We start from the raw sequence: 24779 nt of genomic DNA, 5'->3' as shown, positions 1-24779 counted from the left end.
GTAGTGTAACAACTACACCACACAGTGTAGTACATCCACATATTTAGGTGTTACATACTCCTAAGATTTGCACATGCTGCACAATCCATGCCCAGTTTAAATGGCTTAACAAGGTGTATGTTCAAGGTGTGGCTACAAATTAGGAAACTTTTTTATATTGAGATCTGCTTTTTTTGTGCACGGAAATAGTCATTTTTAAAGTATATTTCCCAACAATATTTTGGAAGGAATGAAATCAAAGCTATCTCAGGTGTAATAAACAGATGGCTCAAAACATATCTAATTCAAACTATTGAATATTGAAAAACTACTTTGTTAAAAAAAATCCAAAAAATATTGTAGAATACAGTATTCTTTTCATTACTACTTGACCAAGCAATGTAACATCAATAAACTTTACAAACATAGAAATAGTTCTGTTTCTTTAATCCTTCCTTCACTTCATCTTCTATTTCTTCTATAAATGGCTCTGTGTGTTTGTCTGTGTGTGTTCCAGCATAACTCTGGAACGCCTTAAGCAATTTCAACCAAACTTGGTGCCCAGATGACTCTCTGGAAAAAAAAATACTGTGGAGGGTAAGAAACCCCTAACACCACTTGAGGTGTGTTATGTTAAGATGCAGCTTGTTGTACCTTAAAATGGCTTCTACTGTACTGCCTTCTACTATGCAGCACATTGGTGTTGTCATGGTACGGCTTCCTAGTACTCCACAAGGGGCTCCCTCTGGTAAGGGGAAAAATCCAATATTAGAACTTACGTTTGGTCTGGACATTTTCAACAAGGCTTTGATTATTCTTGAGGACAAATATATGGCCATGATCAATAAAACATTACTGCAACTCAGCCTGCCTGCACCATTACAAGACCGACACAATGAACTTCACACAGATTACATACAAGAAAAGAGCTAAAACGTCGAACAGTTTAGTGCATATGTTGCAGACAAGAAGCCAGTTCTAAATCAAGATAAAAAAAAAAGCATACCAAATGATCATGGATCAGCTAGCAAAACAAGAAGGTGGAATCATTTTACTTGACGCTTCTGGGGGCACAGGGAAAACATTTTTAACTAATTTAATTCTCCCCGAAATCAGGGCTAAGGGTGAAGTTGCTCTTCCTGTCTAGTACAGGATTGGGATAAATAAATACCCGGGCAATGCTGGGTTATCAGCTTGCATTTTTATAAAAGAAGAGAATTTAAGGTCAAGTCTTATATTCAACTTTTAGAGCAGGTCAGTCTTCAAGATATATGATGATGGATACTGATGCACTGTACGAAGCTAACATCTGAGCAACTTAAACCTGCACTATAAGATGTAAGCGAAACAAATCCTACTGACATATTTTTTTCAGGCTCATCATACAACTTTTGTTGTACAAATTGCAGCACTTATAGACTAAATTTAGGCAGTCCAGTTCTATTCTGCAACAGGTTCATCTTAGCTCTTTTTTATCCCAACGCTCTCCAAGACTACTTGCTTGAATAGACAGGCAAAGAATAGATTGAATTAATCTTGAAATAAGACTAAAGTGAACCACTGTGCCTGCATATTTAACTTTACAAAGACAAATTCTTTTTTTGAAGCAACATAATTGCTTTGCAATTTCTCTAGTGTTTTCTTCTACTGCAAAATAATCTTTTTTAAAAAAAATAAAAGTACAATGAAAGTGCTTTCATTGTGCTTGAAATTTCTTCCTAATTTGGGGGATAGCATTTTTGAGCTAAATCAGTTTTTGGATGCAACAGAAGGCATAAGGGAAAGTATTGTTGTTTTCTATTATGTATCTTTCCATTAGCATGAAATCTTCCTGGCTGCCCATACTTACATGAAGAAGTGTAGGAGATGATCAGGCTGAATCTGAGGGAGGAATCAAGCACATTATCAGTCCTGAATCCCTTTGCACCCACAAGAGTTTCATATGTTTCATATCACATTTTATTCCTCAAGTCTTGATCTCATCACAACCCTAAAACATCATGATAATAACAAATTGAGCAAGCATGCAATTCACATATCCACCATCTTATTTATACAATCAACATGCTTCATATTTAATAATAATAACAACAGAGTTGGAAGGGACCTTGGAGGCCTTCTAGTCCAACCCTCTGCCCAGGCAGGAAACGCTACACCATCTCAGACAAATGGTTATCTAACATTTTCTTAAAAATTTCCAGTGTTGGAGCATTTACAACTTCTGCAGGCAAGTTGTTCCACTTATTGATTGTTCTAACTGTCAGGAAATTTCTCCTTAGTTCTAAGTTGCTTCTTTCCTTGATCAGTTTCCACCCATTGCTTCTTGTTCTACCCTCAGGTGCTTTGGAGAACAGCCCGACTCCCTCTTCTTTGTGGCAACCCCTGAGATATTGGAACACTGCTGTCATGTCTCCTCTAGTCCTTCTTTTCATTAAACTAGACATACCCAGTTCCTGCAACCGTTCTTCATATGTTTTAGCCTCCAGTCCCCTAATCATCTTTGTTGCTCTTCTCTACACTCTTTCTAGAGTATCAGCATCTTTTTTACATCGTGGTGACCAAAACTGAATGCAATATTCCAAGTGTGACCTTACCAAGACATTATAAAGTGGTATTAACACTTCATGTGATCTTGATTCTATCCCTCTGTTTATGCAGCCCAGAACTGTGTTGGCTTTTTTAGCAGCTGCTGCACATTGCTGGCTCATATCTAAATGGAGTTACTAGTATTGAGCAAGGTACCACATATATGGTACCTGTGCATTTGATTTTTTTTTTGCCTAAATGTAGAACCTTACTTTTTTCACTGTTGAATTTCATTTTGTTAGATAGCGCCCAATGTTCAAGTCTGTCAAGATCCTTCTGTAACTTGAGCCTATCTTCTGGAGTGTTGGCTATTCCTGCCAGCTTGGTGTCATCTGCAAATTTGATGAGTTCCCCATCTATCCCCTTGTCCAAGTCATTGATGAAGATGTTGAAGAGTACTGGGCCTAAAATGGAGCCTTGGGCTACTCCACTGCATACTTCCCTCCATGTGGATGTAGTTCCATTGAGGACTACATGTTGAGTGCGGTTGGTCAGCCAGTTATGAATCCATCTGGTGGTGGTGCTGTCTAACTCACATTTTTCTACTTTATCTAGTAGTAGGTTATGATCTACTTTATCAAATGCTTTACTGAAGTCCAAGTAAATTATATCGACAGCATTCCTCTGGTCTACTAATTTTGTCACTTTGTCAAAGAATACAATAAGATTAGTCTGGCATGATCTGTTTTTGACAAACCCATGTTGGCTTTTGGTTATTACTTTGTTTGCTTCTAGGTGTTCGGTGATTTGTTGCTTGATTATCTTTTCCAGAATCTTCCCCAGTATTGGGGTCAGGCTGATAGGTCTGTAGTTTCCTGGATCTGTTTTTTTTTCCTCCTTTTTTGAAGATGGGAACTACATCAGCTCTTTTCCAGTCCTCTGGCAGCTCCCCTGTGCTCCAGGATCTTTGAAAGATATAGTTCAGTGGTTCTGAGATCTCGTCTGCCAGTTCCTTCAGAACCTTGGGGTGTAATCCATCTGGTCCTGGTGATTTGAACTCATCTAGGGTAGACAGGTGTTCACTTACCATTTTCTTCCCTATTTTAACTTGTGTTTCTAATCTGTTTTTTGTGGTGCTGTTTTTGATAGGTTGGATTATTTTTTCCTTTTGTGTAAAGACAGATGCAAAAAATGAGTTAAGTAGATCTGCTTTTTCCCTGTTGCTTGTCATCTTTCCACTTTCTCCCAGCAATGGGCCAATTGTTTCCTTGACTTTTTCTTGTTTTTAACATTTATTTATTTCTAGATTTCTAGTTTTCTATAAATCACCAAATCCCAAGATATAGCATTTTCATTGGGAGAAACTTCACAGTAAATTTGAACATCTTATGTTACCTCTTTACCAGTGCAAAGGCTAAAATTTGTACATGGGTATGGATGTCCTATTCCTCCAATACTGAGGGGTCATGCAGACTATGATAAAAATTAGATAAATATTATGCACCATATAAAAGGTCAGACCTTCCTTCCTGACCTGTTGCTCTAATTGTTTTGGATATATTTATTTGGAAGCTGCTTTCTGGTTGCATAGCCACATGATTAGCAGCCTGACGGTGCTTCTAACGAGCAGCTTTTAATTATAAAATTACTAAATTCTTTTATCCCGATTTTTGATTTTACAGCTTCCTTCTTGCAGGTGCTATGTTTTCTTAACACATTAACTTTTCAACTGTGTGTTAAGCCAAATATTACACCTGCCATTATAAACCTTGTGAATTTCACACCTATACAGTCCTCAGCATTGCTTTCAAAATGTGCATGATTAGGGGAAAAAATGAAGTAAAATAGGTGATAAAAAACATCTGATGATGTATAGGTGCCACCATCTGCTTCGTCTTTAATGGTGACTGCTGTTCTATCCCAAGGCCATATGCAATTTCCCCTTGGTGTCTATAACCAATCAAAATGTCTGCTTAACGCCAGCACCAGTGGAATACCATCAGCTGAGATTTCAATATACAAACCGGATGGTCATCACTATTTCATGTATCTCCTCCAATGAATTATAAAAGGTCAATTTTATAGATGCAAAAGAAGTCAAAATGGCAATATTTCTTTCTATCAACCAATGAATATCCAAGGCAACCAAAGAGATCCAGCCATCTAAGACTGCCCTATTCTTCAGTGAAATTCGAACACAAGCAAACAAGTTTTTCTCCTGTTTTATGTTACAGCCCTCGTAGAATGCACCCAATGCTGCACTTTTAGCCTTACCTTCTCTGGTTTAAATAGAAGTAGTTTAAACTCCATGTCCCTTTTTGCATAAGACCTGTTCTAAGTACCTACATATAACATTTACATTTAGCATTTTTGGCTATTTCCTAAAGCTGATCAAGATTTGTTGATTTGACGATTACAGCTGGATGGAGCGAGAATACACAGTCACCAAAATTATGAAATAAAACTGCAGCAATGGCACAATTATAGGATTAAATACAGTACTTGAAATTATTTTTTTTCTGCAAATGGCAACATTAGCATTCTAAACTAAAGCCAATGTGTGGATGTTGATCTATATCAATATAATGTGCTATAATTCAAAGATTAGGACCTCTATGGTTAACTAGATGTTCTTGTGAGACCATGATGGTCTACTGTAAAATCATTTTGATAAATACTCCAGGAAGGGAAAATTCCAAGGTCATGGTCAAGAAAATCTCAGTGCCCCTTTAAAATTCCAAAACAGAGTGGTGTCAGCGTTCCAAGTAATGCATCCAATCATTGCATGATTCACCTTGTACCTGCTTACAGGTAAAGACTTAAAACTACAAAACCAACAATTAAATCAATGAAGACCTGGACTGAGGAGGCAAAATTAAAGCTACAGGCCTGCTTTGACTGCACTGATTGGAATATTTTTGAAGATACCTCTGCAGACCTGGATGAACTCACAGATACTGTAACATCATACATCAGCTTCTGTGAAGACCTATGTGTACCAACAAGGAACTTGCGAATATACAGTAACAACAAACCTTGGGTTTTGTAGTCAAAACAAAAAGGTTTTTCCTGTGGAAACCAAGGACATTCCAACAGGTGGCTGGGAGGGGAGGAGTGAAGTAATCAAGCAACCGGCCAGCACCTCAATTAGACAATGTGACTGATGACTTGGGGGAAGGGGGAAATTTTACTTTTTAATTTGATGAAAACTGTGGAAACCTTCAGAGTCAATTTTCACCAGTTGTGCCAATATGAAGTATCCAATAAATTGTTCCTTGAGGAATCTACCTGCCTCAGAGTTCTGCTTTCTTTGAGAATAGAATAGAATAGAATAGAATTTTTTATTGGCCAAGTGTGATTGGACACACAAGTCTTGGTGCATATGCTCTCAGTGTACATAAAGGAAAAGATACGTTCATCAAGGTACAACATTTACAACACTTAATGATAGTCATAGGGTACAAATAAGCAATCAGGAAACAATCAATATCAATATAAATCATAAGGATACCAGCAACAAAGTTATAGTCATACAATCATAAGTGGAAGCAGATGGGTGATGGGAACGATGAGAAGATTAATAGTGCAGATTTAGTAAATAGTTTGACAGTGTTGAGGGAATTATTTGTTTAGCAGAGTGATGGCATTCGGAGAAAAACTATTCTTGTGTCTATCCTGGATCACAGAACTCATTTAAAATGAGCAAAAAACTAGCTTCACATCAGGTAAGGTGTAGTTATCTTCCTCATCCTTTTATTCTTACCTATTTAACAGTCAAAGGGTAGAGTGTACTTTTATGTCTAGCATAAAAAGGAACCCTGCCAAATTCATCACTCAGAAATGTATTTTTATTTGCTGGATATTCTTTAATATTACATTAAGTTAGAAAAGTAAGGCCTTGTTCTTGCCAATTGGTTGCAATGTTATTGGTTGTGCTGATGTCTAAATCATTTCAGTGGATTTCATTCCAAGCATTCTTGTGGGCCAAACTATGGAAAACATTTTAATTATATAGCTGCCTTTTACTAAGACAGTTTTAATGGAGAACCAAAGTCTGAGTGAAGACATATAGAAAACAACTCTGTAAATAACATAAATCTGAAATCTTAAATAACAGTCTTTATAAAATGAGCAGTATGAGCAGTGGTGGGATTCAGCCAGTGCGCACCACTTTGGGAGAACCGGTTGTTAATTTTCTGAGCAGTTTGGTGAACTGGTTGTTGGAAGAAATCATTAGGGCAGAGAACCAGTTGTTAAATTATTTGAATCCCACCTCTGACTATGAGCTTAACCAAACACTAAGAATTGAACTTGATTTGCAATATATAAATAACATATATGTGTCTTATTGCCTTCTGTCTTCATTAAAGACTTCCTTCCTTCCTTCCTTCCTTCCTTCCTTCCTTCCTTCCTTCCTTCCTTCCTTCCTTCCTTCCTCTCTCTCTCTCTCTCTCTCTCTCTCTCTCTCTCTCTTTCTCTCTTTCTTTTTTTCCTTCGTATTTTCTTTCTGTTTGGATAGGAGTTGTTAAAATGTGCCAAAAGTCTTTGGCTGTTGCCACAATGCTTCTATGATGCTTCAATCAGTGGTGGGTTGCTCCCGGTTCACACCGGTTCGGGATAACTGGTAGTAGTGATGGCGGGAGGCTCTGTCGACCTGCCCGGAAGTCATGAAATACACTCTGTGCATGTGCAGAAGCTTCTGTGCAGGCGAACCAGTAGCAACAGTAAGTGAAACCCACCACTGGCTAAAATGATAACTATAGCTCATTTTCAGCAGAGAAAGTTCCAGGATTTTAAGGTTTTTTAAAAAGTGAACATTAATCTCTCCCTGTTGAAGAAACAGAGAAAGCTCTCTCTTTTAATCAAGACTAAAGAATCAGGCTTCTTGCGGGATGCTGCTGGTCTCATCAAATTACCTGCAGTAGAGCAGTAGGTTGGAAACAATAGAATGGACAAGCCAATTCATCACATGAAGTTGAATGACATTTTGAAGGCCTGGAAAGTCTTGTTTTGGCTCTCATCTTTCTTGGCTACTTCTTTTCCTTCTCTTAACTCTAAGGTTAACAATTAACCCGGGGTTAATAGATACAGTTTGCTGACTACTACTATAGGAAGTCCCCATGTTCAGGAAGCTGTCAAAGTTGAAACTAACAATGTGTCTCTTTTTGTCAGTGGGATGCCTGTCACCTCCCTTCACTGCCTGATGTACAACTGTTCAAAGTGTTCCCTAGAACAGTCACTCTTAAAGTCTCCTTCAAAGACTTGCTGACACAGTGGACTGTGGAAGAGTGGGTGGAAATCCTTTGAAGTTTACAGAGTGTTAATAATCTTCCATGTCTAATAATCTTCCATGTCATTTTGTCGTTGATAGTTCTAACATATACATGCAAACACCATTATAGTTTCAAATACTATAGCCTAAACCAGTGGTAGTCAACCTGGTCCCTACCGCCAACTAATGGGCGTTCCAGCTTTCTTGGTGGGCGGTATGGATTTTGTCCAATACTGAAGCACTTTCCTCTTTTTTAATTTAATTGACTTTTTAAAAAAATTTCATAGCATTATTTAAAAACATTTTCATTAGGTTTTCATAAAATTCCCTGTGACAATTTAAATTTCCTAAAATATACTATTTCTATCGCCCGCGCATAAGTTTAGTTCACGTTATGTAAGTGAAACTAAATTGCGCTATAGTGTGACTGCAAACAAGACAGCCTCGTCCCAGAATAGCTCGCGCATCTCCCACACCCCACCCAGCTGTAACAGACAAGCAGAGCTGGTAGCCGGTGCCCCCCATCCCCCAACCCAATCCACAATGTGCGAGAGGCATGTGCAGATGACGATACACAGCGCATTACTATAGGCGGTTAGAAAATTTTACTACTAACAGAGATACAAAAGTGGGCAGTAGGTATAAAAAGGTTGACTATCCCTGGCCTAAACCAGAACAGGTTTCTGTATCACTGGATTTGAGGCAAGTGACAACCTATTCATAAGTTAAAAGTCTGCCAAATCATAATATCTTCCAAATTGTTTATTGTGCATTAGAGTCTAGAAAAGTATCTTTATGGGTATGTATAAATTTGTATGGTATGTGATAGGAGCTGATAATGTCACAAAAATGTTTTTATTCATTTTTTTATCATTCAGCCTGACTTGTTCTTACAGACTGCTGTGATGCATTTTTAGCGATAGTCAAGTTCTCATTTTCAGTCTTCCTGGCCGTTACATTCAAGTTAGGTATAGTATGAAGCTCGGGTTTATTTGGAAAAGATATTCTTTAAATTTCCAGAGATAGTTTCTTCATTTTTGTACATTTTGAATAGGACAATTGAATTTATATTTTTGCAGATATTTGCTCAAAACATAGCTTGCTGTCCATTGCCTAGCATCTTAAAGTTGTTCAGAAATCAGTCAATTGCTAGTAATGTGTATTTTAGCTTTTGTCCATCAGAGACAGTGCATAGTTTATATTTATTAACTCATTTTTTTTAACCCAGCATCGTTGCTGAAAGCTGTATCCTAAAACTACACTATTTCACAATAGTGAATATTTCACAATATCCAGATAGCATGAATCCTGAAGTTCTTGAGCTGTCAGCTCTATATCTTTAGGGTGCATAATTTTAAAAAATGCGATGGAATGATGAAAGGTTGGAGGAATAGCTGGATATGACACTACAATCTCTTTAGCTGTAAATTTCTCAATTTATTAAATAGTAGGCTAATGTCATGCTAGATCTGCCAGAAATTATCTGCCATAAAACTGAAATACCTTGGCACTCCAGTTACTGAGGTGTGAATAACTTAACAATTCTTTTCTATGCTAAACCAGTCAAAAATCTAGAAAGATGGTACTGCTCCATGCTTCTGCTAGGATGGCTATTGTCCAACTTCTTCTAGAAAGTGGTAGGGGAGTGTGTTGTGGGAACTCTAACAGATTAATAGACCTTCACTGGACTAAATTTAATCCCAAATGGAGGCAGTTAAGCATAAGTTTAAACTAACTCCACATCAATGTATTATGGGTATATACATTAAATGTTCTGCATACCTAGTACAAAATTCACTGACAAAACAACTTTGAAAAGATTGTACTCAGAAATGCTTGACAATGAATCAATTGGTAACATTTTTATTAAGCATTGAAGATAATGTTAAATAGTTGTATGAGCAAAAGCTATATGTTTCCCATTTACTGGTCTACCTTCCACTAGATAGACCAGAGCAGAAGATCAATTCCACAGGAAAAATAAAAGTATCTTTATTGAGAGGTATTTATTCTTATATAATAACACAATCTTCAAAGTCAGATTGTCGTCTTCTTCTTCTTCTTCTTCTTCTTCTTCTTGTACCTTCTTGTACCTTCTTGTACCTTGATGAACGTATCTTTTCTTTTATGTACACTGAGAGCATATGCACCAAGACAAATTCCTTGTGTGTCCAATCACACTTGGCCAATAAAATTCTATTCTATTCTATTCTATTCTATTCTATTCTATTCTATTCTATTCTATTCTATTCTATTCTATTCTATTCTATTCTATTCTATTCTATTCTTCTTCTTCTTCTTCTTCTTCTTCTTCTTCTTCTTCTTCTTCTTCTTCTTCTTCTTCTTCTTCTTCTTCTTCTTCTTCTTCTTCTCCTCCTCCTCCTCCTCCTCCTCCTCCTCCTCCTCCTCCTCCTCCTCCTCCTCCTTCTTCCTCCCCCCCCGTCCTCCTCCTCCTCCTCCTCCTCCTCCTTGCATTCGACTGAGTCATTTCTGAACATTACCTCAAAGTTCTGAACTTAGTAAAAGTACTTTGGCTCCTTTTGTTTAGGTAACAAATCCTACATATTTCCATCAAGGTCATCTTTACTATCTGCATCTGATACAGTCATGTATCAGATGCCAAGTCATGTGATATTTTAGGCCACTTTTGCAAAAATGGAAAGCAGTTTTGACCTATTGGGCTGTCAATCTGCCTTCATCTATGAGATTAACTCAGTTTATGGTAAAATAAACAGAGCTTTGTAGGGTAAATTATTCAGCTTTCCCATGCCCGATTGCCATGTGGTTGAAATTGCCCCATTTCTCATTCAGCATGTCAATCTGATTTTTAAAGTAAGCTAACCCCACAGCGATCCATCTACAGGTATTTGTGCACCTGTTCCTTATTTGCATCACCATTCTAAAAATAAAAGATGTTTTAGTAACAGTTGGAGAAGTGTAATGTTTAATTATGTCATAGTTGCCAACCCTGACTAATTTTCCTTTATTTCTAAGTCAGCCGTGGTGAATGTTGTTTCAACTGACCAAAGTCCACCTCAACTATTTATATTTGGGATATCTGACTGCTGTAACTAGCCAGCTTTCCATTGTTGTGGAAACAACATTATTTCTGAACTAAAATGTTAAATTAATTTTCTCAGCTAGTCAGAAAATATTTTCATAAAGTTGTGGTCAGAAAATATAGGAAAGCAAAACTTTGGGTTATGCTCTGAGGCTGTAAAACTCCAAAATCCATACAATAAAAAAAATAGTTACATCTTTTACTTGTCATGATTTTATTGACATATTTATTACAGTTGTCCTCCATTCCGCCTCAGTTCATGAACATAGGTGCGGAAGCTATCTTTTCAATCCACTTTAGAAAGTAGATCATATAAACTGCTTTCCTGTTTCTGACATGTCTTAGAATTCTTATTTGATTAATTTCAAATTTCAGTCCCTTGTCGATTATTTAGACTGAGGAACAGAAACTACAACACCAGCATTTTAGGAAGTCTAATTGCCCATTTTCATCTCACACAATTCAGTCTCTCTTTCTTTTGGTTTCTTTTCTTGTTCCTGAATAGCAACTGAGACTCCTCCCAGTCCAATCGTTTTCCTCCCACTGTTGTGTTTTATGTTCATTGTGCTTTAAATATACTCCTCGGGTGTCCTCATCCTATCCATTCAATGATTAACTGTGAGAACTGAATTAATTTTGCTGACTGACATGGAGGATTTTCTTTGGAGACAACACATTTGAAGGCAAATAAGATCCTTAGTATATATAGTTTCTAGCACTAACAGAAGAAAAAGTATACAATTGAATACAGGCAATAGATGTTTAAAATGGATGAAAACATTAAAATAGGAGACCACCACAAAACATCATCACTGGAATATGATATAGGTATTGAAACTATAAAAAGATTTAGTGTTACAAATGTACATTATATTTACTCAATGAAATTGTTTTAGGTAGAATTATAACATTGTCCATCAGATGGCATATAGCTAATTCATGCAATTTGTGGATGACGGCTCTAAAGAATCATGTATGTTGCACTTTGAAAGGATTAGAACGCTTTGAAAAATTATCAAATACCATTTTTAAGTTTAAAGGCATCACTTATTTGAAGAAGTGACCTGTCCAAATGTAATTTACAGATTAAAAAAAACAAAAGAAGGAAGAATAATGACCTTGAATTTGCCCATCAACAGCTATAAACTAGGAGAAAACTGAGTAGGCATACAGTCATTTCCACTACTTAAATTATTAATTTTTGTTCCAAAATTCACTTCATCTTAATATTTATCAAACACTATTAGTTTAGTGTATATGTATTGAACAAGTTCTAGTTATTCAAACATTTACCTACCATCCTTCTTCTGAAGTCTGAGACAAATGAAACCCATAACAATAAATAGTAAAAATCATAATTCCTCAAAGTAATTCAACCACAAAGGCAGTTTGTGATCTTTGCAAAAATCTTATGAGAGGAGTATGGTTTTCATCACCTTATAAATGATGAGGGGAGGTGCTCACTGCAGAGTAAGGTGTTCTTAATACAGGGGCTATCACTAAAATAGTGAACCCCCTGATGCTTCCATCGTTTCCATCTCACATAGAGCTCACATCTCAGCAACGTCTTGCTTGCTTGTTTTATTTTTCCTTTAATATTTCTAATTTTGCTCAAGTCGATCTATCAGTGGGAACAGATGACATAAACTTTATTTGTAGAGTATTGACAAAATGGCCACACAACTTTTATTTAATGATTGTATAATATGTAATGTATGCATACTTTGGCAAGATCTATTTGTATTCTTATTATATCCACCATAATGATCTGACTAAGAAACCTTATGGATACAATAAGTGCATGTAAACTAGCCATATGTTTTCAGCTTTAATCAATTTATTTATGAATGAATTAGTTCTTGTATGGTTGAAACCCAGCTTCAGCAAGATTCCAAAGTAAGAATACCTAAAGAAAAGCCAACTTTGCATTCGGTCATAAAAGGAAATGTGATAATAAAGAGCAAGGAGAACATGAATATGATAGCAAAATTTTTGAGAAAGAAAGGAAAGAACTGCAAGTTAGATTTTGGAAGAAAAGATTCTCAACATTCCTAATTTTTATGTGAAAATGATTGTGCAAAAGGTTATCTTGGAACAGAGCCTTGCAGTCAAAGTATAATATATTCATGTCTTGACAATTCCATAATTTATGAGCTTGTCTCTCCCTGACAACGATTTCTTTGAAGACATGAGGATACTATTATGATGGAGATTCGCTGTTCAATGAAAACTTTAAAATGTATTAAATTGTAATTACAAGCATGGTACTTTTATCCACTCAATGTTAAATACTAAAATGGGTAAAAAGTCCCTCAAATTGAGCTTGAACTTCTGATGGTTCATGAATATGTCAAGGTACTTCTATTGCAATAATATAGAATGGTTTCTCATTACCTGTAATTAGCCCTGATACTTTTGAGTGATCTCTCAGGTTCACATCCATCTTCAGCCATGGTCATCCACTTTCATAATTATATTTACCCCAGAGAGTTATTGTGGGCAATAGGGAGGAGAGCTATACACAGTATGTTCCCTTGAACTCCTATAGGAAAAGTGGGATATAAATACAACAAATACATAATATTTCTATAATTCTATTCTGTATATTCTTATTAACATTATCAATTAGTCATATTTAACCTTGTTTTATCCATCCTTTAGTAGCAAAGTTTTGTATGCTGCTTTGAATGGTCTTCTGTTTTGAAATATAATTTTATTGCAGGAATTTTTAACAAGATAAAAACAACACTAATATTAGAAAAGAAACAAAGAAAAGAAGAATAGTGAATAAGAAAGAAAATAGAAAAAGAAAGGGAAAAAAGAAAGGAAAAAAGATTATAAAGAAATGCCTTCTGATCTTTTTGACAGCGGTTAGAAATGCATTTACATTTTACATTTTTGTCTTGAAGGTTACATCATAATTTCTTTCTTTCCTCCTTCCTTCAGAAAGCTCAAATTCCCCAAGGAGCTGCTGATACAGTTCTAAAGAGGAATTATTAAGTCTGTCATCTGCACCTCTATAACTTTCTGGTTTGGTTCTGCAACCCAACAAGACAGACACAGACTTCAGAGGATAATTAGAACTGCAGAAAAAACAGTTACTACCAACCTACTTTCCATGAGGACTTAAATACTGCACAAGACAAAAAGAGGGCTGTGAAAATATTTACAGACCCCTCTCATCCTGGACATAAATTGTTTCAACTTCTACCCTCAAAACAATGCTATAGACTAGAGCACTGCACACCAGAACAACTAGACACAAGAACAGTTTTTCCCCGAACACCATCACTCTGCTAAACAAATAATTCCTTCAGCACTGTCAAACTATTCACTAAGTCTGCACTACTATTACTATTAGTCTTCTCATCGTTACTATCACCCATCTCCTCCCACTTATGATTGCATGACTGTAACTTTGTTGCTTGTATCCGTACGATTTATATTGATTGTTTCCTAGTACGATTTGATAGCTTATTAGTAACCTTGACTATCACTGTGTTGTATCTTTTTATTCTTGATGAATGTATTTTATTTTCCTTATGTACGCTAAGAGCATATGCACCAAAGACAAATTCCTTGTGTGTCCAATCACACTTGGCCAATAAAGAATTCTATTCTATTCTATTCTATTCTATTCTATTCTATTCTATTCTATTCTATTCTATTCTATTCTATTCTATTCTATTCTATTCTATTCCATTCCATTCCATTCCATTCCATTCTTTCCATAAGCTACCCTTTGTAATCTTTAAACCCATAAATCACAAGTTCATTTTTCTCTTGTTTGTTTTTTTTTCAGGAAAAACTCCATAAGGACTTTCCAGTCAGAGATAAAGGTAGTTGTTGAGCTCCTGAGCTCCGTTTTTGCTGGCAGAGGGTTACAGGAGGCCATCCTAGCCAAAAATGGAGCTCCCTGAGGTCAAACACAACCCTGATGTGGCCCTCAACGAAATTGAGTTTGACACCCCCTGATCTACACAGTCCTGAGCCATGAGATTTCACTATAGCTTACAAACTAGTAGCTTGTCTATTCAAACTTTAGTTTTTTAAAGTCAGAAGACAAAGTGATAACATAAACAAGAAGCCTCAAGCACAACTATAAACACATGATGAGTTTTCTTTTTAATTTTCAATCATCTCAGAAATACCAGTTGAAGTCCTCTGAAAATGAATCCAATTGCAACTTCCACACATGCTTTAACGCTAAAGGACACTTTATCGTTTGAATATCCAAATGGCCACTTTTTCAGGCCTGAAAACCTGGCTCTAACTTCATTTATTTTGATGTCTTTTATCCCAGCTGCAGCTCTTCAGGATTTATCTCTATGGTTAACTTCCCCTTTCATAATATTAGCGCAGCTGAATCACTTGCTTTTCCTGTTGCAGGCAGTGATTATATAGCAAATTAACTACAAGCTGTTCAGTCCAAGTCCAGCAATTGGAAAGATGCTGTTCTGAGTAATAGCTTTTGTAGCTGATGCTTTCATCTGTAATTTGCCTGGGTAACAAATGCAGAAAATAAAATTAAAAAAATAAAAAATAAAAAATCCTGCAAAATTCTTTGATGGGTCTATATGCTCAAAGAAAGATTTTAAATGAGAAGGGTAAACAGCAATGAGAATGTACATTTTATTTCTGTGTTTCTACACATTTGTTGAACATATGAATAGAAAGGCAGAGAAATCCGAGTTTTCTTGTAGAAAGTACTTCAGAACTTCTTGTTCAAGAAAGGGAAATGGATCAAGGGGCTTCTGTGGCTCAGACTGGTAAGACAGTCTGTTATTAACACAGCTGCCTGCAATTACTGCAGGTTCTAGTCCCACCAGGCCCAAGGTTGACTCAGCCTTCCATCCTTTATAAGGTAGGTAAAATGAGGACCCAGATTGTTGGGGGCAATAAGTTGACTTTGTATATAAATATACAAATAGGATGAAGACTATTGCTAACATAGTGTAAGCCACCCTGAGTCTTCGGAGAAGGGCGGGATATAAATGCAAATAATAAAAAAGAAGAAGTAGATGAGCCAAACGGATGGTACAGCAGAGTTTATATATGTGTAAATGCCTGCATCCTCTGAATGTGAATATTTTATTGGAGGTAATTATTTATCCATAATTGAGATTCTTATTGGCTCTGTGGAAAACTGATTCAAGATCCGCTTGGATGAGAAGCGATAATGGGCTTTAGTGGAGAATTGTTTTCAGTTGATTGAATCTTTGCTATATATAAATCATATAATTGGGACAACAAATGTTTTTGGAATTGAGGATTAAAGGAGATATAGTCAGGAGTGGTTTTAAAGCAGGGTGTCAAGCTCAAGGCCTGCGGGCTGAAACCGGCCTACAGGGTGCTTAGATCTGGCCTGCAGGGAAACAGTGGAGGACTGCCCCATGGTGCCTCTACCAGCAAAAGCGGAGTTCAGGAGGGCTGCTTGCAGCCCTCCTGAGCTCCGTTTTAGAATAGAATAGAATAACAGAGTGGGAAGGGACCTTGGAGGTCTTCTGGTCCACCCTCCTGTTGAGGCAGGAAACCCTACACCACTTCAGACAAATGGTTATCCAACATCATTTTAAAAATTTCCAGTGTTGGAGCCTTTACAACTTCTGCAGGCAAGTCGTTCCACTTATTAATTGTTCTAACTGTCAGGAAATTTCTCCATAGTTCTCTTTGATTAGTTTCCATTCATTGCTTCTTGTTCTACCTTCAGGTGCTTTGGAGAACAGCCCGACTCCCTCTTCTTTGTGGCAACCCCTGAGATATTGGAACACTGCTATCATGTCTCCCCTAGTCCTTCTTTTCATTAAACTAGACATATCCAGTTCCTGCAACCGTTCTTCACATGTTTTAGCCTCCAGTCTCCTAATCATCTTCGTTGCTCTTTTCTGCACTCTTTCTAGAGTCTCAACATCTTTTTTACATTGTGGCGACTTAAACTGAATGCAGTATTCCAAGTGTGGCCTTACCAAGGCATTATAAAGTGGTATTAACACTTCATGTGATCTTAAATCTATCCCTCTGTTTATGCAGCCCAGAACTGTGTTGGCTTTTTGGCAGCTGCTGTACACTGCTGGCTCATGTCTAAATGGTTGTCCACTAGGACTCCAAGATCCCTCTCACAGTTACTACTATTGAGCAAAGTATCACATATACTGTACCTGTGCATTTTAGTTTTCTTGCCTAAATATAGAACCTTACTTTTTCCACTGTTGAATTTCATTTTGTTAGACAGTTTTCACTGGCAAAGTGCTTGGGCCACCACAGGTGCCCCCCAACACAAGTGACGTCAAGCTGGCCATGGACCCCCAGCCCCTCTCCCCCACCTGAGGTCAAACACAACCCTGATGCGGCCCTCAATGAAATCAAGTTTGACACCCCGGGTTAAAGGTAGCTGGAATATAAATTGTAGTCTCCAGTCCTGCCTTAGGTACAGAAGCCATATATGTGACTTTTAGTCAGTCAAATTGGGAGTCATCCCTCTGAATATTCTTAATAAGTCTGTTTGTTTGCATAAGTGAAAAATGGTAGCTGTCCTGTTTTCACATGTGCAATTAGGCTGTGTAAGAAGTGGAATTCTACGATAGATGCTCCATCCCATGTCCATGTCATTGTTCTAATGACTTTTCCAGACTAGGCAAGGGAGACAGAAACCCAAAGAATGACAAATAGGACAACTTAAGCTAACTGCTTTTTATGAAGATGTCCAAGTGTAGAATTTATTTTATTTATTTTATTTATTTATTTATTTTGTCACAACAGTATATATAAGCATAAGTATGTAATAACTATATTAATTGGATATAATGAAAGGAAACAATAGGACAGGAAGGGTTCCATTACAAGAGTCCAAGACTCAAGAACATTAGTAGAAACATCACTAGTTCAATATCAAAATCAATACATGCATTCACAGCAGAATCAATAAGGAGTCTTAAATCCAAAGACAACACTTGAGATGTGCAGGTAACCAAAGTTCAGCACATATTGTCAAGCTTCAACCGAAAAGTGGAGTCTCTAAACAGAGGACGATGGCCTGAAATCAAGTCATAAAAGAAACAAGGCCAAACTATCCCTGAAATTGACCCTTTGCTTAGCTATCTATTCTCCTGATTGTGGAACTGAACAATGTATCCTTCCAAAGATGCTTCTTGTCTAAACAGACTGTTCTCCACTCTTCCATTTGGTTTTCAGTTTGATAGTGATGAAGCCTTCCAGGCTGACTAAATAAGACTCCAGATCAGTACCAGATTATAATGAAGAAGATCCTGGAACTGAACATAATTCTGTTTTGCTTCTAGAGCTACTTGATCAGAATCAGATCTGTCGATGCCTTGTTCTGCTCCTCCTCTGCTGAGGGTTCATATGAAGAATAAGAGACAGAGAGACAAAGGCCATCAAGTTAAGGTGCTGGATTAGATAGGATCTAGGATCCAGGAAGACCCAGGATTATGTTCTCCCTCATCTTTGGAAACCTGTGATCTCACAGATTTCATGTTGCAGATAAAATGGGAAGAGATAAGGCCCACCACCCTCAGCTTCTGGAGGAAAAAATGTGTCATGAAACTAATAAATTAATATGCAATTAAATATTAGGAGAGACAAGGACTAACTGGATTCTACTCTCTCATTTTGCTTTATGTTATCTCAAATGTTATTTGAAGAAGATTTGGTGGACAAGACAATAACAAAAGTAAGTGAAACTACATTCTTACTGAGTACAGCAGGTGCACTGTTATTGGTGAGCATATACACACAATGAGAGGAGGAGGAAGGAAAAAAAATCTTCCTGGAGACTAGTGAGATTCTATAAACATAATCAAAATGTAATAGAAACTTTTTGGAAATGCTGTTAGAAGGAGAAAGCATCAATCTTCATGGAACTCCACTCAACAGGCTTTCTCCAGCTAATCCATCATGTTCAGGACATGGGCCCTCCCATCTGTCTGTGCAAAGGACCAGGAGGAGATTGCTAAATCCCTGGGCTGAAGCTACCATCTCAATACAAGGCAATTCATCATGAAGGAACAGGGAGGGGGAGGATGAAAAATAATATAACACTAATAAAACAGTTCCCCTCCCTTCCTTACTACACAGTTTCCAATGAATTTTTAGTAAATGAGCTCAAATTGTAGGGAAGGAAGGAGGGGGTTGAAAGCTGGCTAGATAATATAGCTTATAAACAGGGACTAAACATCACTAAACAGGGACAATAGCTGTTATCTGCATACAAGTTCTGGTAGCAAAGATTGGACTTGCCACTTCATGAGTTCATGTTCAGGCATAGACAAACATGTACTAAAGAGAGAATATCACTATGCCAATGCCATTATTCCTACTGGAAGTGCTGAAGAGTCAGCATACTTTTTTGATATGGATTTTTTGTGAGAAACATCATAGAGTAGTGCTTTTTAATAAGGATTATTAAACATATAAGGAAAATTGTTGAAAATTGTTCAGAATACAAGCTAAGATTTCAATATTTTGTTTACAGCATTCAGTGTTTGTTGCTGAATTTTACTTTTAGATTAAAGATTAAAGTCTCTTGTCAGTGGTGTAATTGAATTGAGGGCAATATTATTTGCCCATTATCACAGCTCTATTGCTGGATAAGCTCTGAAATACATCCATAAGTCATAGCTATCACTTTTTTCTTTTCTTTCTGAGATGAACTATTAATAATTGGTGAACTAAAACTATTTGGGTATTATTCACTTCAGTACCAATTTAGAGTAGATACTTTGAAATTGGTAGGTTGCTGGTATCTCATGTTTACCTTAATTCCATTTCAATGCATCTGTGTGACCACATTTTGCTCTATTTCTATGTGTTTTATGTATTTATTATAACAGCAATCAAGACAAGCACAACACTATTTATTGACAACACTGCTTGCTTTATAATTTTCATATTTCACATTATGGCACTACCAAATTACTTTGAGGCTTGTTGTGAACTGGTGTCTCAGGAAAAAAATAAATAAGAGGAAACATAATCCTCCTGGGTAAGAGGGAGGGGGGCAGGGGAAGGCAACTGCTGTTCAGATCAAGATGTATCCTGACAGATCAACTTGGTGAAACCCATTAATTAGCACTTTTGGAAACAGTTGCTAAGTTAATTATTCCTTTTTCAGATGAAAGAAAGCTAATTTCTGGCATTTACATTGACAGTGATAAGCGCTAATGTTTTTAGAGTTGACATCCCTCAAGATAAATGATATTTTGAAATGCACATCCAAACATTTTGGTGGGAAGCAAGTGAAACGAGGACTCTGGAATGCCATGAAATATCTCCAAGACTGGAATTCTTTCCCAGGTTACTCCAAGGGAAATTCCACTGGACTGCACGAGATTGGCATCTAAAAAGAAATCTGTATAGGATTGCTTTGCAGAGTCTCGGTACCACACTGTATTCAGCAAACCCCGTTTGTCACTCCTAACACTGGGAAAAAGCAAGAAAATTTTATGTTATGCCTAACTAGCTCTCAGCTACATCTGTGAACTTCAGCACTCCAGGAATAGTTCAGCTGTTCATGAATCTGAATGAGACACGTCACAGGATGCAGCTGCAGAAAAAGGGTTTCTCACTTGACTTCCCCACACTTCAGCCTATGCCAAAATGACCATGTCATGTACACCTGTTTCTGGATTAATTGTAAAATGTATATCCTGCAATTCTTTCCCAAAGGGCATTCAAGGCAGCTTACTGTTCAACTATTACAAATATAAGTATGTAACTGCAATAAGATTGTTCACAAGGGCACAGTCTAGTTAATGTAAAGCCTTTTTGTATTCGATCCATGGGAGACAATTCCATGCTTTAAGTCTTCAAATTTTATTTTTGCTTAGTTGGAAATAAAGCCCACTAAACAAAATAAAATATACTATATTTTTAGGCACCGAGGATTTCTGTGATAGATTTTGTCTGCAATGGATGGAGGATATCTACTTTTATTGACAGGTAGAAATAAGGAAATTAAAATAAGGGGAAGCAACCTTCTTCCAATTTTCAGATGCTGTAGACCAGTGGTTTACCATGGACCCCCATTAAGTACCTTTTGTGGCCAGGGATGATGGCCAGGGACCCCCAAGATTTAACTAAAGATTTAAATCATAACATTTCTTTAAGCCTTTGTAGACTCTCTGAGACAACATCGCAGACCCTCCAGGGGTCCACAGACCACAGGTTGAGAGAAAGCAAAAGCAAAAAGAAAGAAAAACAAAAATGGATTAACAACTGATTTCTGTGAGGTTTGACATTAAAAGTAGATGATGTATAGAATTACTCTAAGAAAATATGGTAAAGCCATAGAATATAATTAAAAGTAGTCTGAAAAATTATAAAATGTATAGCAATTGCATACAACTACCTCAGTGAGAAAAGCCATTTATAAGGGGAGGGTAGCCTCTACCAACTGCAGAAAATGAACAGATGTAGACCTCCAACCTTCCTATTTTTAAGAGGAACAGGAAATGCTTGGAAGAGATATGCGAAAGCAGTATTTGGATGAGTTACTTCACTATTAAGTTAATTCACTACAATTTGTTAAGTTATTCCCCACTAGGGAGATCACTTCAAGCTATTCTAGTTAATTAACTAATTAAAGACAATGCCGCTGAAACAAAATAACAGCAGCACATGGAACAACCCGAATCCAAGGTAAGTTTCTAGTGTAACCTTTCCCAAGATATGCATCCAAAATCCAGGGGTGAAATCTAAAAATTCTTCCTAATGGTTCTGTGAGTGTGGTTTAATTGGTGGGCATGGCTTGGTGGTCAGGTGACTGGGTAGGCGTGGCCAATAACAATAATAATAAAAATAATAAACAAAGTACACAAAACAATAAGAGATACCAAAAACCAACTTTCACACTTTATACACAAAACAACACAGCATAACTGACTGACACACAATGTAAAAGCAGCTGCACTTCACCCAAAATGGTGCCTGCAACAAGCAGGAACCTCACACAGCCACAAAAAGCTCAAAACCCAACTTTCCCACTTTACACACACACAACACAACATAATACGACACAACTGACTCTCTCTCACACACAAAATGCCACATACAGCAAATTTTGTGAGGTTTTATGTGTTTGTGTAGTTAGAGTGAAACACTACAGAAACACACCAAATCTCAGAAAGCTGCACAAATATTTTATTTTATTATTTTATTTATATTTATATTTTTAGATAAAAGCAGCTAAATTTAAAACTTTCTTAACTTTAAATTGCAATGTATAAAAAAATAAATAAAATTCCTTAAAAAAACTCCAATTAACTATTTTTTTAAAACTCTCCCCCACCAAAAAAAATCCCAGTTCCTTACCCAATTCAAGGGACAAGGCAGGCAGATTGAGTTTCTCACCATGAGATGGATTGCAGGCAGGCAGATTGCTAGCTGATGCAATTGATTGCAGCAGCCAAAGCAAGGTGAGCCTGAAACTATTGCCTTATACACTGTATGCCGCCCTGAGTCTTCGGAGAAGGGCGGGGTATAAATGTAAACAAAAAAAAAAAAAAAAAGAAGAAGCAGCAAGCTGCCAAGTAGGCAAGTGGGGACCGGGCAATTAGGTGAGCATGGGCAGCTGGGGGGGGGGGGCAGGGATTTTTGCTACCGGTTCTCTGAACTACCCGCCCCCATCAATCCAAAGTCCAGGGATGTGGACTTTAATCTCCAATGTGACTTTAGAATATTTGGAAAATCAATACCCAAATATCTGGAGGGCATCCAAGTTGGAGAAGATTATTTTAAGGAGTTCCAAAATTTTACATTATCACTAAAAAGCTCCTATGATCATCAACCTATCAGAAAACCTATTTTGATGTAATACCACTACATGAAATGTGATGTCAAAAGGCACATTCAGTGCATAGTGGCTTGTGTAATATTCTTGCTCTTGCCCTATGCTTGAATGGTTATCAACTACTGTATAGTGGCCACCACTTTCCATCAGAACAACCACAATGATTTTTAGTTTAAAGAACTCCAACTTTTTAATTTAGTTCAAAGTTTTTTAGTTTAGAAAAAGGATTACTCAGAAGCACATAACAGAGAATTACTTATAGCTTTTTGAATTTCTTGCATAGAAAAACAAGCTGCACTAACATTTTTACATGCAGAAAAATTGAATTGTATTTTTTTCATTCTGGTATTAAAATGGTTACGGTTCAGTAACTCATTCCCAGTATTTGTCTTTCAGCTCATCTTACCTGGAGTAGTTAACCCAACATCAGCAATTTGTGGACTTTGAAAGAAGCATGAGATTGAATTCAACAGGTAACTAAGTACAGATAGTGCTCCACCCACTTCAGCCCGATACTTCCTGTTTTTCTCATACCTGAGCAGATGGGAGAAGTCTATACTGCAAGCATCACTAGAGTGTTGTAACCAAAGCTTCTGGAATAGTCAGCAACCTTCTTGTTAAGTTCGGGAAGTAACGAGGCTGGAGACCAGGGTAGTGACAACAGCTCTTTAATATATGGTGAACCCAGCAACCAGGCTGGGGAAAAACCTCTCCTTATATACAGTTCTACCGGCGGCTTTAACCAATCAGCAACGTGCTTGTTTCCCGCCAAAACCATTTAAAGATACATTACACTCCTTCCCCCCAGAAAACACTTTACCCCTATTTACATGATATTTACATATTATTTTTCAACGTAATCACGCAAATAGACTGGGCGTCTCCTGACTCTTTCGGACCTGCGCAGTACATTCCCTGGGAGTGGGTCGAGCTGACCGGAGGGGCTGTTTGCTCCTCTCAGCTCTTTCTCTAGGCCATCCGGCCCTGGATTATTAGCAGAGTCGTCCCTGCTGTTTTCTACTGGAACCTGTGGGCGTCGCTGGACCTCCGGAATTTCAGCTAAGTCCTGCGAGTTCTCCGGGTTTGAATCAGCTGTGGAATCAAACATTGTGTAGTCAGGGCCCGTTTCTATTGATGCAGATTGTTCAGCTATGTGTTTTCGTATTTGGTCTATGTGGCGCCTCCATACTCGGCCGTCCCTTAATTCTACTAAGTATGATTTGGGACCTGTTCTGTTTAGGATTTGTCCTGCTATCCAGGTTGGGCCTTCACCATAGTTGTGTGCCCACACTCGGTCGCCTATGTCCATTTCTCTTGTTTTTCCTATTTCCCCCTTGTAACCCTCCGGCGTATAGTTTGGATGTAGACGGTCTAGGGGGCACCTGAGCTTTCGGCCCATTAACAATTCGGCTGGGCTTCTGCCGGTTGTGACACAGGGGGTTCTGTGTTGGACTGCCAGGAAAATATCTATTTTTGTTTGCCAGTCGCCTGGCTTAAGTCTGGACAATGCCTCTTTAGCGCTCCGGACGGAACGCTCTGCAAGGCCATTCGTCGCAGGGTGGAAAGGCGCCGAGAGGGCATGTCGGATGCCCTCCTCTGCCAAGTATTCTTCAAATTGGGTTGCCGTGAATTGTGGACCGTTATCGGACACTAGCGTGTCGGGCAACCCATGGGTTACAAATAGGTGCCTTAGGACTGAGATCACGGCCTCGGCTGTCATGGATCTCATGAGAATGATTTCCAGCCATTTGGAATAGGCGTCTACTACGACCAGGAAGGTTTGGCCGTGGAAGGGGCCGGCAAAATCAATGTGTATTCTAGACCAGGGGCCCTGGGGTTTCTCCCATTCCCGAACCGGGGCCGTTGGGGGTAGCGGTCTGGACTCCTGGCAGGCCTGGCATTTCCCTACCCTTTCAGCAATTTCTGAGTCCATTAAGGGCCACCACACATAGCTTCTCGCTAAACCCTTCATCCTAACGATCCCTGGGTGACCCTCGTGGAGGAGGTCCAACACCCTTTTCCTCAATTTTTCTGGGATCACCACTCTATCCCCCCATAGCAGGCACCCCCCTTGAGCCGACAGTTCCCCACGTTTTTTTACAAATTCCTTAAAACGCTCGCCCGGCGCAGCGGGC

At 37.9% G+C, this 24779-nt stretch overlaps 2 long non-coding RNA genes across 2 annotated transcripts; both read right to left on the bottom strand.

Annotated features, from left to right (window-relative positions):
* Positions 1–441: 441 nt before the first annotated feature.
* Positions 442–12347, bottom strand: LOC131195159 (uncharacterized). Its single transcript, XR_009154374.1, has 4 exons — positions 12275–12347; positions 1829–1860; positions 634–724; positions 442–552 (listed from the first exon to the last, which is right to left on the bottom strand). It is a non-coding gene; the product is annotated as an uncharacterized LOC131195159 (long non-coding RNA).
* A 22-nt stretch (positions 12348–12369) lies between these two features.
* On the bottom strand, positions 12370–23148 carry LOC131195158 (uncharacterized). Its single transcript, XR_009154373.1, has 3 exons — positions 23051–23148; positions 13233–13380; positions 12370–12459 (listed from the first exon to the last, which is right to left on the bottom strand). It is a non-coding gene; the product is annotated as an uncharacterized LOC131195158 (long non-coding RNA).
* Positions 23149–24779: the final 1631 nt, after the last annotated feature.

The sequence above is a fragment of the Ahaetulla prasina genome, chromosome 3 (genome assembly GCF_028640845.1).
Source record: "Ahaetulla prasina isolate Xishuangbanna chromosome 3, ASM2864084v1, whole genome shotgun sequence".
NCBI classification, from domain to species: domain Eukaryota; kingdom Metazoa; phylum Chordata; class Lepidosauria; order Squamata; family Colubridae; genus Ahaetulla; species Ahaetulla prasina.
Note: the sequence above shows the minus strand (reverse complement) of the source record. Positions and strands in the feature narration are given on the sequence as shown.